Consider the following 10,844-nt stretch of genomic DNA (forward strand, 5'->3'; position numbering starts at 1 on the left):
TAAATATATATAGAAATGAGAAACGAAATTAAAAAAAGTATATTGATATTTTTATTTATAGTAAATGTTATTTTTAGTATTATTTTGATTAAAAGTAATTTAGAATTAAATAATGATAAGTCAAACTTAGAAACTAAATTAGTAGAATTAGATAATGAGAAGACAAAACTAAACGGAATTATTAGATCTCAAGAAGATTTAAAAATAATTATTGGGAATCAAGAAGAAGAATTAGAAAGATTAAGAACACTTACTAGACTTCAAGAAACAAACCTAATTAAATTAGAAAACAAAAATAAATGTGATATAATAAATATATGGAAAGTTATGAAAATTTAAAAAACAAGAAGAAAAAAAGGAGAAAAAAGAATAATGAAAACATATAAAATTTGAATGAAAGATAAAAAAGAGTTGGATAAATTGGAAAGTATACTATGAGATTTAAAAATTGAATATGATGCTAGAACTAGTATTGAAAGTACAATATTATCACCAAAAGGGGACAAAGACAATACTATTTGAGATAAAAAAGGTTTTTATGTAACAATTAAAACGTTTGAAAAAGGAGGAAAAGAATAATGAATAATTTTTCGGATGGAAATGGAAAATATAAAAAAATATCTAGTGACGAATTAAAACAATTAGAAAAAAAAATGGAAAATACACTTATTAGTGCTGTTGAAAAAATGAATTGCGGTGTGGTTTATTGTGATTGAATGAGATGGGATGAGTCACCACATGAACCTTTGAGAGGTCGTTTTGTCGTCACTATTGAGTCTATGGGTCATAGATTTGACTTTGTAAACTTTAATATTCATATTTTAGAAAAAAAACCTAGACGATGATATCATTTAGAAGATAGTGATAATGACAAAATCGAAGTTTATTTAATACTTGAGGATTTTGAAAAATTAGATGATTATCTTGAAGAATTTAAAAAAACTATTAGAAAAGAAATGCGTTCAATTATACGAGCTAAAAATTGAAACCAATTGTATAGTTATAATTTTGAAAATATTCGTATTAAAAAAGTTTGAGAAATTGGAAAAAAATATTTTGGTGATAATGATTTGACAAATACTTACCTCGAAGGTAAAGTTTCACGTCGCGCTTTCAACAAATATCGAAAAGCACTTATTAAAATAGTAAACACAAGACTTTCAAATTGAAAAAAAGGCGATGACCCTAAAATATTTATTGGCGTATATGCTATTTTAGATTGAGAAAAAGAAAACGTTGAAAAAATAAAGACAATTAATAGAATTAGAAAAGAAATTGCTAATCAAAAATTTACGAAAAAAAGAGGATCGTATAAATATAAAGGAGAAGAATAATGACAAATAAAGAAAAAGGAAAAAAAATTAAAGAAATGACAGAAAAACAAAGAGAACGCGAAAGATGAAAATTATTTTTACGAAAATATATTTGATTATCAAATCATAAAGACATAAAATATCATAGTAATTTGACAAATCGAATTTTAAATTGTAAACATATTAAAAAAGATGAAGACAAAAATAAAGTAATAGATGTTATAAATGGAGAACTTAAAATGTCTGATATCGAACATGATTTGTTTCTTTTATTAAGAGATGAAATATTTTTTGATTTAATTAATGTTATTAGAGATAATAATAAAATTGAAGAAGATAAAACAAAAGAACGGAAAAGATTAGAAGTAGTAAAATTACTAAAACGTTTTAAACAATATGAATGATCATGAATTACTATGAAAAACATGGAAGCTTTAGCAGAAGAAGTAAACAGACAAAATAATTATGATAAAGATAAATTAGTTACTTTAAATGACAGATTTTATGATAAAGATGTTCATGGTAGCGAAACATCAGATGATACTACTCTTTTTTATTTTTTAATTGGAAAAAAAGATGAAGATTATAAATATGCGACAGATGTTTCAATTTGTGTTTATAGAGGAGGTGATATTAAAGTTAAATATCCCGACATCACAAACTTTACAGAATATGATGACGATGGACATAAAACTATGTATTGTAAAGTAGCAACTTATTTTGATATCCATAACGATTGAGATGATATTATTGATAAAATTAAAAAAACTATAACATATTTAGAAATAAGAGACAAAGAAGAAATTGAAGAAGCTGAAAAAAAAGAAGCTGATAAATGAAGAGCATTACGAAAAAAAGAGGAAAAGAAAGAGCTTGAAGCAAAAAGAAAAGAGATGGAAGCAAAAATATTAAAGGATATAGCAAAAAAAGCTAAGAAAAAAGCAAATGACAAAATGTAATTATTGTATTAAAGAACCTAAAGGCACATACTGTTTAGAGTGTTTTTTAAAGAACGAAAAAGAGCGTAAAAAAAATGTTAAAAAAAGAAATTAAAAAATTTTGAGATTTAAATAAAATATTGGCGAAAATTGGCAATGTCGAAAATGTTACTGTAAGCCCTAAACTTGACGGAGTTGGGGCTTACTATGATAAAACATCTAACAGTTTAGTTATATGTCGATCCTCGGCTAGAGTGACAACATTTTCTATAAAAAAAGATGATAGAGTTGAAGGCTTTGGCGAATTAGTTTTAAATAAAGAGTTTGGAAATCGGCGTGATGTTGTAGGTCTTATTAATAGAAAGTTTTATGATAAACGCCACGACTTGTTAGAATTTATTAACTACAAAAGAGTTGAAAAAATAATTAAATTGAAAGATTTGAAAAAGTATATTGAACAACAGAAAAATATTGATTTTTACACTGATGGTGTGATTATTGAACGTAAATATGCGTTTAAATTCGAAGGACCTAAAAGTTGTGGAACAATAGATAAAATAACAAAACAAATTGGCAAAAAAACGGGCAAAATTTCTTATATTGCTTGATTAAAACAAAGTATTAAATTGAATGAAATTACTGTCAAGAAAGTTAATTTGTCAACTAATAAAAGTAAATATAAAGTGGGTGACCATGTCGTTATTGAATTAAAAGGACAAACGGTTCCTATCATAATAAAAAAGGAGAATATATAATATGAATAAATTTATAGTAGTTGAAGGTATTGATTATTCAGGTAAATCAACCTACATAGAAAAATTGAAAAAAAAATATAAGAAAGAAGGAAAAAGTGTTTATGTGACGCGAGAGCCACGAGGAATTAGTTTTGGCGAATTATTAGCTAAAGAAGTCTTTTTTAATGACAACCTCAAAATTAGTTCGATCACAAAAGCAATTTTGTTTATTAGTGTCGGTTGAGAATTATATAATAAAGTATTGGCTAAAAAGTTTAAGAAGTATGATATTGTGATTTGTGATAGGTATATATTTAGTACGTTTGCTTATCAAGTATTTGGAGGTGATAAAACAATTAATCAAAATCAATTATTGACAATGTACACTTACGCGATGCCAAAAAATTATTTACCTCACGAAGTACACTGAGTAGATTGTTCGACTGCCGAAATTTTAAGACGAGTAAAAATTAGATTACCAGCTAATAATTACGACGCAAAATGTTTAAAGAAAAGTTATGTTAATAAGATTAGAAAAGCCTACAAAGAAACTTTTGAGTTTTTTACGTATAACACTATCTATTTTAAAAAACGTATCGAATGAAACGTTATTGTGTTTGAAAAGGATGACAAAATTAATGAATAATATTTTTAAGAGTTTGGCGCAAATGCGCGATTTGAATATGTATGAAACAGATGAGTTGAAATTGATGCCTATCAATGAGGCAAAAAAATTAAACAAAACTATTATTGTTTTAAATTACAAATTATTTTATAATGACAAAAAAGCTTATGCTGTCGTTTTGAAGAACACGAACAAGTTTAAATATTTTGAAAGTAACAGTTGGGGCGAAAAAAAATTTTTTGCTAAAAAAACCTTTGTAAAGAACAATAATTTAAAAATCAAGTTTAATTGTCTTGACGGTGATTATGGATTTGTAGCGATTGACACGGTGGGTTCGAAAGCCCACTTTGTTAATTGAAATGAAATTTTAGATAGTCAAGTCCATAAAAAACAAATATATAAAATTAGATTTAGTATTAACTATAATTTTTCAATAGATTTTTTAAACGATTCTTGACGAAAATTTCGAGCAACACATTCTAATCTATATTTTAAAAATTTTAGAAACGAAGTTGATAGATATATAATAAATTTAAAGTTTGTAAGAACATTTATAAATAACATAAAAGGAGTAAAAGAAGATGTTTAAAAATAATAAAGAAAATAATGATTTAGGGGTATATAGTGATGATATTGATATTATGTTAGAAGTTGCCAATGAAGTATTTTGTAGAACAGTATCGTTAAGTTGAAGTACATGACAAAAAGTTCATGGTTATCAGAGTGCTACCTTAGTAAAACATTCATCAAAAATGAATACGTCTAAATTGTTAAATACTCGACGAACTATTTTGACATGTAAAGCAATTTGATCACTATCGAAAAATATTTTAAAATTGGAAGATAATGATAAAAATAGAATAAAATGTTATAGAGAAGGGTTACGTTTTTATGTTACAGTGTGACCACCTACTATGTCATGATATCGAGAATTTAAAGGATTTTTAAAGAAATGAAAAAAAAAATAGATATATTATATAATAAGTATGTTGAAACAAAAGACAAAAAAATTCTAAATAGAATCAAATATGAGATGATGGATATAGCAAAAAAAACATGTAAAGTTGTTTCACATATAAAAACAAAAGGTTATAGTGATCCAAAAACAATGTACAGTTTCTGTTTTGAACGGTTTGATAAAATAATAAACGATTATGAACCTACACATAAAACAACGTTGAGTACATATACTGCTATTTGTCTTTGAAATTATTTAAGAAGTAGACAATATCATAAAAGTTTAGACATTACAAAATCTAGAATTTATACAACACGATCATTAGATACTTTTAATAATGACAAATTAAAGTTAGATTTAAAGAGTATTTTAGGCGATACTTTTGATTATAAATTAATATGTGACTATATTGGACTCAATGGAAAGAAATTAAAAAATAAAGAATTAGCTAAAATATATAATAAACCTTTAGGTTCTATAAAAACAAGACTACGAACTATTGAAAAGGAACTTAGAAAATATTTTAAAAATAATTAAATCTTTTTTAGTGTTTTTGTACATATATATATATGGAGGGTCTCAAAAAACCTCTAGTCCTAAATACATAAAATTTAAGAGTAACAAACTCCGCCTTGTTACTAAATTAACTTTTTGACTTTAAACTGTTAGACACGGGTGCGTCTTTAACCACACTACAGTTTGAAAAGGTACTATAACCTTTTAGTCAAGTCGTGACTTAAACCGACTTAACTACCTCTGTTAACGCGGAGGTGGTTTTTGGGCCTGTAGCTCAATAGGGAGAGCATTTGGTTTGCAATCAAAAGGCAGTCAGTTCGAATCTGGCCAGGTCCACCATAATAGAGTGTTAGCTCAGCAAGTAAGAGCGCCTGTATTACAAGCAGGAGGTCAGTGGTTCAAGCCCACTACACTCTACCATTTTTTGCTGGTTTAGCTTAATTTGGCAAAGCACCCGTCTTGTAAACGGACGAGTAAAGGTTCGAGGCCTTTAACCAGCACCATATAGAGCTATAGCTTAGTGGTTACAGCGCACGCCCTATAAGCGTGAGATCTTGGGTTCGATCCCCAATAGCTCTACCATTTGGATCTGTGGTGTAATGGATAACATGCCTCTCTGTCTAAGAGAAGATAGCGAGTTCGATTCTCGTCAGGTCCGCCACGGAGGAGTAGCGAAGTGGTTAAACGCGTCTGACTGTAAATCAGATTCTTTTTAGATACGGGAGTTCGAATCTCTTTTCCTCCACCATTATCGGAAAGTAGCTTAGATGGAAAAGCACTCGGTTTGGGTCCGAGAGATCATAGGTTCAAATCCTCTCTTTCCGACCATTTTGGAGCGATACCCAAGCTGGTTTAAGGGGACTCATTGCTAATGAGTTAGGTTAGTTTCTGACGCATGGGTTCGAATCCCATTTGCTCCGCCACGCCCGATTAGCTCAGTTGGTTAGAGCGATTGCCCGTTAAGCAAGAGGTCACAAGTTCGAATCCTGTATTGGGCGCCACGCCTTGTTAACTCAAACGGTAGAGTAGTTGCCTTTTAAGCAAACGGTTAAAGGTTCGAGTCCTTTACGAGGCACCATTTTTGCCCACGTAGCTCAATTGATCAGAGTAAGGGTGTTCTAAGCCCTAGGTTGAAGGTTTGAATCCTTCCGTGGGTACCATTTTATTTATCTGGTCCAAAAATCCAAGGACCAGCTCTACAGACTCAAGGCTAGTCAAAGGTAGCACTATATTAGTGTAAGCCTAGTTTGCCACCACTGTCTCTACAGACCATTTTGACATGTGGTAAACGTTTCGCAGATGTAGTTTAGTGGTAGAACCTCAGATTTCCAATCTGATTGCGGGAGTTCAATTCTCCCCATCTGCTCCAATATTTCAATGTCATTTTTGACATTTTCAGGAACAACGACGTCTATAACGTCAGATTCCAAATGTGCCGAGCATCACAATTTAAACTGCTCATTATTTGAGGTGATCAAAATGAAAACGATATGCGTCAAAAGAAACATGACTCAAAGTGAAAAACTTTTAGTTTTAAGACAGAAGAGGCTAGTTTTAATATCACAAATAAAACACGTCAAACTTCTTTTTTTCTTATGTTTGTTTGTAATAATCATACCTTACTATTTATATGTAAAGTGTTATCGAAACGTGAAAATTATAAACAAAATAAAAAAAATTAATACTAAAATAGTAGAGCGAGGTGGGTACGAAACTAGCGTACAAAAATTATATAATCCTCATACTACGAAAATCCCTTGAAAAAGTCATAGTTAAATAATAATATTACTATGGACAGAGAAAAAAAGAAAAAGAAGATTGAAGACGAAAATGATATCGCTGATGTTGTTATTGTTTCAGTTTTTATATAAATGACAAATGAAGAAAAACGAATGTATGATTGATACATTTGATCAGTTTCAACAATGATACAAAAAAATATGATTGATTTAAGAACTCTAAAAAATCAAGTAAAAGAGTTAAGATATATGTTAATGGCTGATTTTGAAGGACCACCTCCACATTGAGAGTCTGAATATGTGAATCCACGATATTTCACAATCTTAGAAATTGTAAAAAAGAAAGAAGAGGCTATGCAGTATGGTGTTGATAATTACGACAAAATAAAACAAGGTAAAAAAATGAAAGAAAAATGAGATGACAACAGATAAGATTACATCTTAGGAGAAAAAAATATGTTATATAGAATAGAAAAATATGATATGATTCATAGAGATTGAGCAAAACACGCAACATCACAAATATATAATGATTATGTTAAATATTGTGAAATATTAATAGAAAAAGATGACTTACAATTAGAAGATCTTAAAGAATCATTAGATTTAGTTAAATACTCTATATTGAATTTGACAGAAACAATTTTAAAATGTATAAAAGAAGGGCAATCAATTATGCCACACAACAGTCTTTTAGAACATAAAATTGAAATTAAAACAGCTTTAGAATATTGTATTAAAAATTTTAATAATATTAAGGAGGTTTGATAATAATGTTGACAGATGCGCAAGCTAAAGAAGACATGAAGTTTTTAACAGAAAAAGGAAAAGTGGAGTTACTCACCATTAAACATTGAGTAGAAGAAAAAGATTTTAAGTTAAAAAAATTGTTACAATTATCACTTAGAGTTGAAGAAACAAATAAAGCAATAAAATATTGTATTAAAAATTATAATAAAATAAAGGAGAAAAAATAATGAAAACAACAAATGAAAAATTAATAGGAACTATAATGACATTACTAATAGAAGAAGATGGGCTAAGTTGAACTAAACAGTTAACAGACAAACAAATTGATTTAATCAAAAAATATATACCACAATATGATCCAAAAAAAATATACAAACAATTTGATACTTTTGTATATAAAGATGTAGTTTGTGTTGTAGAAACATATGATCTAGGTTATATGTGAGCGTATCCTTTACTAAAGAATAGCGCTGAAAAATATAGTAGCGCAGGTGATGGAACATTAATTAAACTTTATGATGAGTATGATTCAACATTACCAAAACCTTTTAACAAACTAGATGCTAATTTAAATTTGGAATATATGAATTCGATTTATAACTGAATTGGAGATGGCGCACCTGAATCTTTAAAATTTAAATATATTAACACAAAAAAAACATTTAAAAAGTTAGATACTATACATGAAAGTCATAAAATTTTAGGTGTGGCATTTAGTAAAGTAATCGACGTTTATTTGAAACCAATTTTAGAACGTATTGAAAAACTTGAAAAAAAAGTAGAAGATTTACCAACACGTGCCGTAATTGGAGACTGCTTATATCCAATAGGTAAACGTATTGAAAAACTCGAAGACAAGGTTAAGAATAATGACAAATAATGATATATATAAAAAATTTATCAAACATGTTTCAGTATTAGTGATAAATAATTTAATTAATTTAGAAAATTTAAAAGATATGTTGACTATAACAAAAAATGAAATATTAGAACGTTCAGAAGAAATTATTAAAAAGATGTACCGCAGAGAATGAGGAGAAATAACTTTCAACGAAGAAATACAATTAGAATGTATTATGATTAAAAAAGCATTGGAACATTGTATCAAAAATTTCGATAAAATCAAAGGAGAAAAATAATGATTAGAGATTGAGAATGAGAATATAGCGAAAGAGAAAAATATTTAGAAAAAAATAGAAGATTTGTATTATCAAGTAATGATAGATTTTATAATAGTAACGATGAATCAGATTATAGAATTATAGAAGACTTGATAATATATGAAATATATAATAAACATATGACTATTAAAGATCTTAAAAAATTATTTTATGAATATAGCACGCGAGAGTTTGAAGAAAAAAGAAACCATTTTAAAAAATTTCAAATTACATCATTAGAAAGTGTACGACAAATAGGTATAATTACTCGACATTGTGAAGCTATGAAGAATTTATTAAGTTTTCATATTATTAAACAAGAAGAAAAAAAGGAGAAAAAAGAATAATGTATTACGACCCAGAAACAGATGTAACAACATCACCAAATATTGATCGTGAAGATTCACCATGAAAAATAGAATTAGAAAGATTTTATAATGAAAATAAAGAATTAAAAGAAAAAAATAAAGAATTAGAAGAAAAAAATGAAGATTTGAAGTTTGAGATGTACTGTATGAAAATGAACAGATGTCCAAATATAATACGCCATTATAGATATTATAGTCGTTGTTGTAAGGATACTTGTTTTAGTTTACGAAAAGATCCTCATTTTAAACGATATTATAAATGTCGTTGCTGAACGGTCAACTAAAATGTTAGATTTCAGAGGACAAAATTTATACAACTTAGGGCCAATTTTTTTAGTTACTGGCCCTATGTTTGCCGGAAAAACGGCTTGAGTACAAAGAAAATTAATTGAATGAGAGTGTGAAGACGCACCTATTTTTCAACGTGAAGATACTATTAGAAAAGAAAGACAGATTGAAAATGTGATTCCATATAAAAATAACGTTGATTTAAAATCGAAATTAGACGAAGTTCTTAATAAAATTTTAAATAAAAAGTTACCCCAAATCATCGTTTTTGAAGAATGTCATTTCTTGCCTCTTGAATTCTTTAACGATATTGACAAATTAATCAGCTGAGGTATTGTATTGTTATTTTGTGGTCTTAGATTACTTAATAATGATGTACGCCGTTTCATGATGAAAACATTAGAAGGAAAAGCAGATTTTATTGTCAATTTAGAAGGTACTGATTTTTGCTCATCATGTGAAGATATGCCAGATTACTCTTTGTCATATCGAAAATCAACTAAATCAACAAGCTATGTTGGTGGATCAGACACTTACCAAGCATTATGCATGAAATGTTTCATAAAAAAAGAAAAATATAAGGAGAAAAATATATAAAAATGAATATGAACGAAAATAATAATATCGAACAAAATAACGCACTAAAAAATATCGAGTATTATATGTGACAAAATATTTTTAAAGGTGCTTATACTGGAGTTTCATTACTCTCAATACCAAAAGTTTTTGATTTCGATTTTAAAAAAATGTATCAAGACAAACCAAAAAAAGGTAAAAAAGAAAAGGATTCAGATTTTAACAATAGAAAAGTACAAGTTACAAATTACAATCAAGTTGTAAAAAGTTATATTAGTACTCACGAAAAAATAATTAAAGATTTTAAAGTATCATTGAAAACATTAAATCCACTAATTTTGACTGAAATCTTAAAAAAAATAAATGATGGAATTGTGTCTTGATATACAATTAATAAATTAGATTTCAAAGTAACAATTAACGACTTACCTCGTTTGTATGGAATAACTTATGATAAAGAAAATTTCTTAAAAATCATGGGTGAATTATTTAATAAAGATATCAAATATAGTATTAATGAAGAAAAAATTGATATTGAACTTTCAAATGAGTATAAAATTCCAACAAATGAAAAAATGACATGAATTAAAAAAAAAGTAACAATTTCAAAAAAAGACTTTGATAATTTAGTTCAAGGACCTTCTCACATAAATTTTATTCACAATCTTTTTGAAGTGTTTAAAGGAGTTGTGTTATTTGACATTATAATTAGCGCAAAACCTCATTTAACAACAGCTGAAAAAATTAGTGACGATTTAGAAATTGACTACATTTTTGAAATTATTGGAGCACAAACAAGTAAAAAAATTAATGAAAATAGAATTTTGATGGCTGAATATAAATATACACAAGCACAATCAACAATTCATAAAATGGACA

The 10,844-nt window shown here is 27.7% G+C and overlaps 5 non-coding genes across 5 annotated transcripts; all 5 read left to right on the forward strand.

The window, feature by feature from the left end:
• The first annotated feature begins 5,347 nt into the window (after positions 1–5,347).
• Positions 5,348–5,420, forward strand: Trnaa-ugc (transfer RNA alanine (anticodon UGC)). The gene has a single exon. It is a non-coding gene; the product is annotated as a tRNA-Ala (tRNA).
• A 170-nt stretch (positions 5,421–5,590) lies between these two features.
• On the forward strand, positions 5,591–5,663 carry Trnai-uau (transfer RNA isoleucine (anticodon UAU)). The gene has a single exon. It is a non-coding gene; the product is annotated as a tRNA-Ile (tRNA).
• A 253-nt stretch (positions 5,664–5,916) lies between these two features.
• On the forward strand, positions 5,917–6,004 carry Trnas-gcu (transfer RNA serine (anticodon GCU)). The gene has a single exon. It is a non-coding gene; the product is annotated as a tRNA-Ser (tRNA).
• Positions 6,005–6,008: 4 nt separating this feature from the next.
• Trnan-guu (transfer RNA asparagine (anticodon GUU)) lies at positions 6,009–6,082 on the forward strand. Its single transcript has one exon. It is a non-coding gene; the product is annotated as a tRNA-Asn (tRNA).
• Positions 6,083–6,379: 297 nt separating this feature from the next.
• On the forward strand, positions 6,380–6,450 carry Trnag-ucc (transfer RNA glycine (anticodon UCC)). Its single transcript has one exon. It is a non-coding gene; the product is annotated as a tRNA-Gly (tRNA).
• Positions 6,451–10,844: the final 4,394 nt, after the last annotated feature.

This window comes from Styela clava, unplaced genomic scaffold, assembly GCF_964204865.1.
Source record: "Styela clava unplaced genomic scaffold, kaStyClav1.hap1.2 HAP1_SCAFFOLD_33, whole genome shotgun sequence".
Classification (NCBI taxonomy): Eukaryota; Metazoa; Chordata; class Ascidiacea; order Stolidobranchia; family Styelidae; genus Styela; species Styela clava.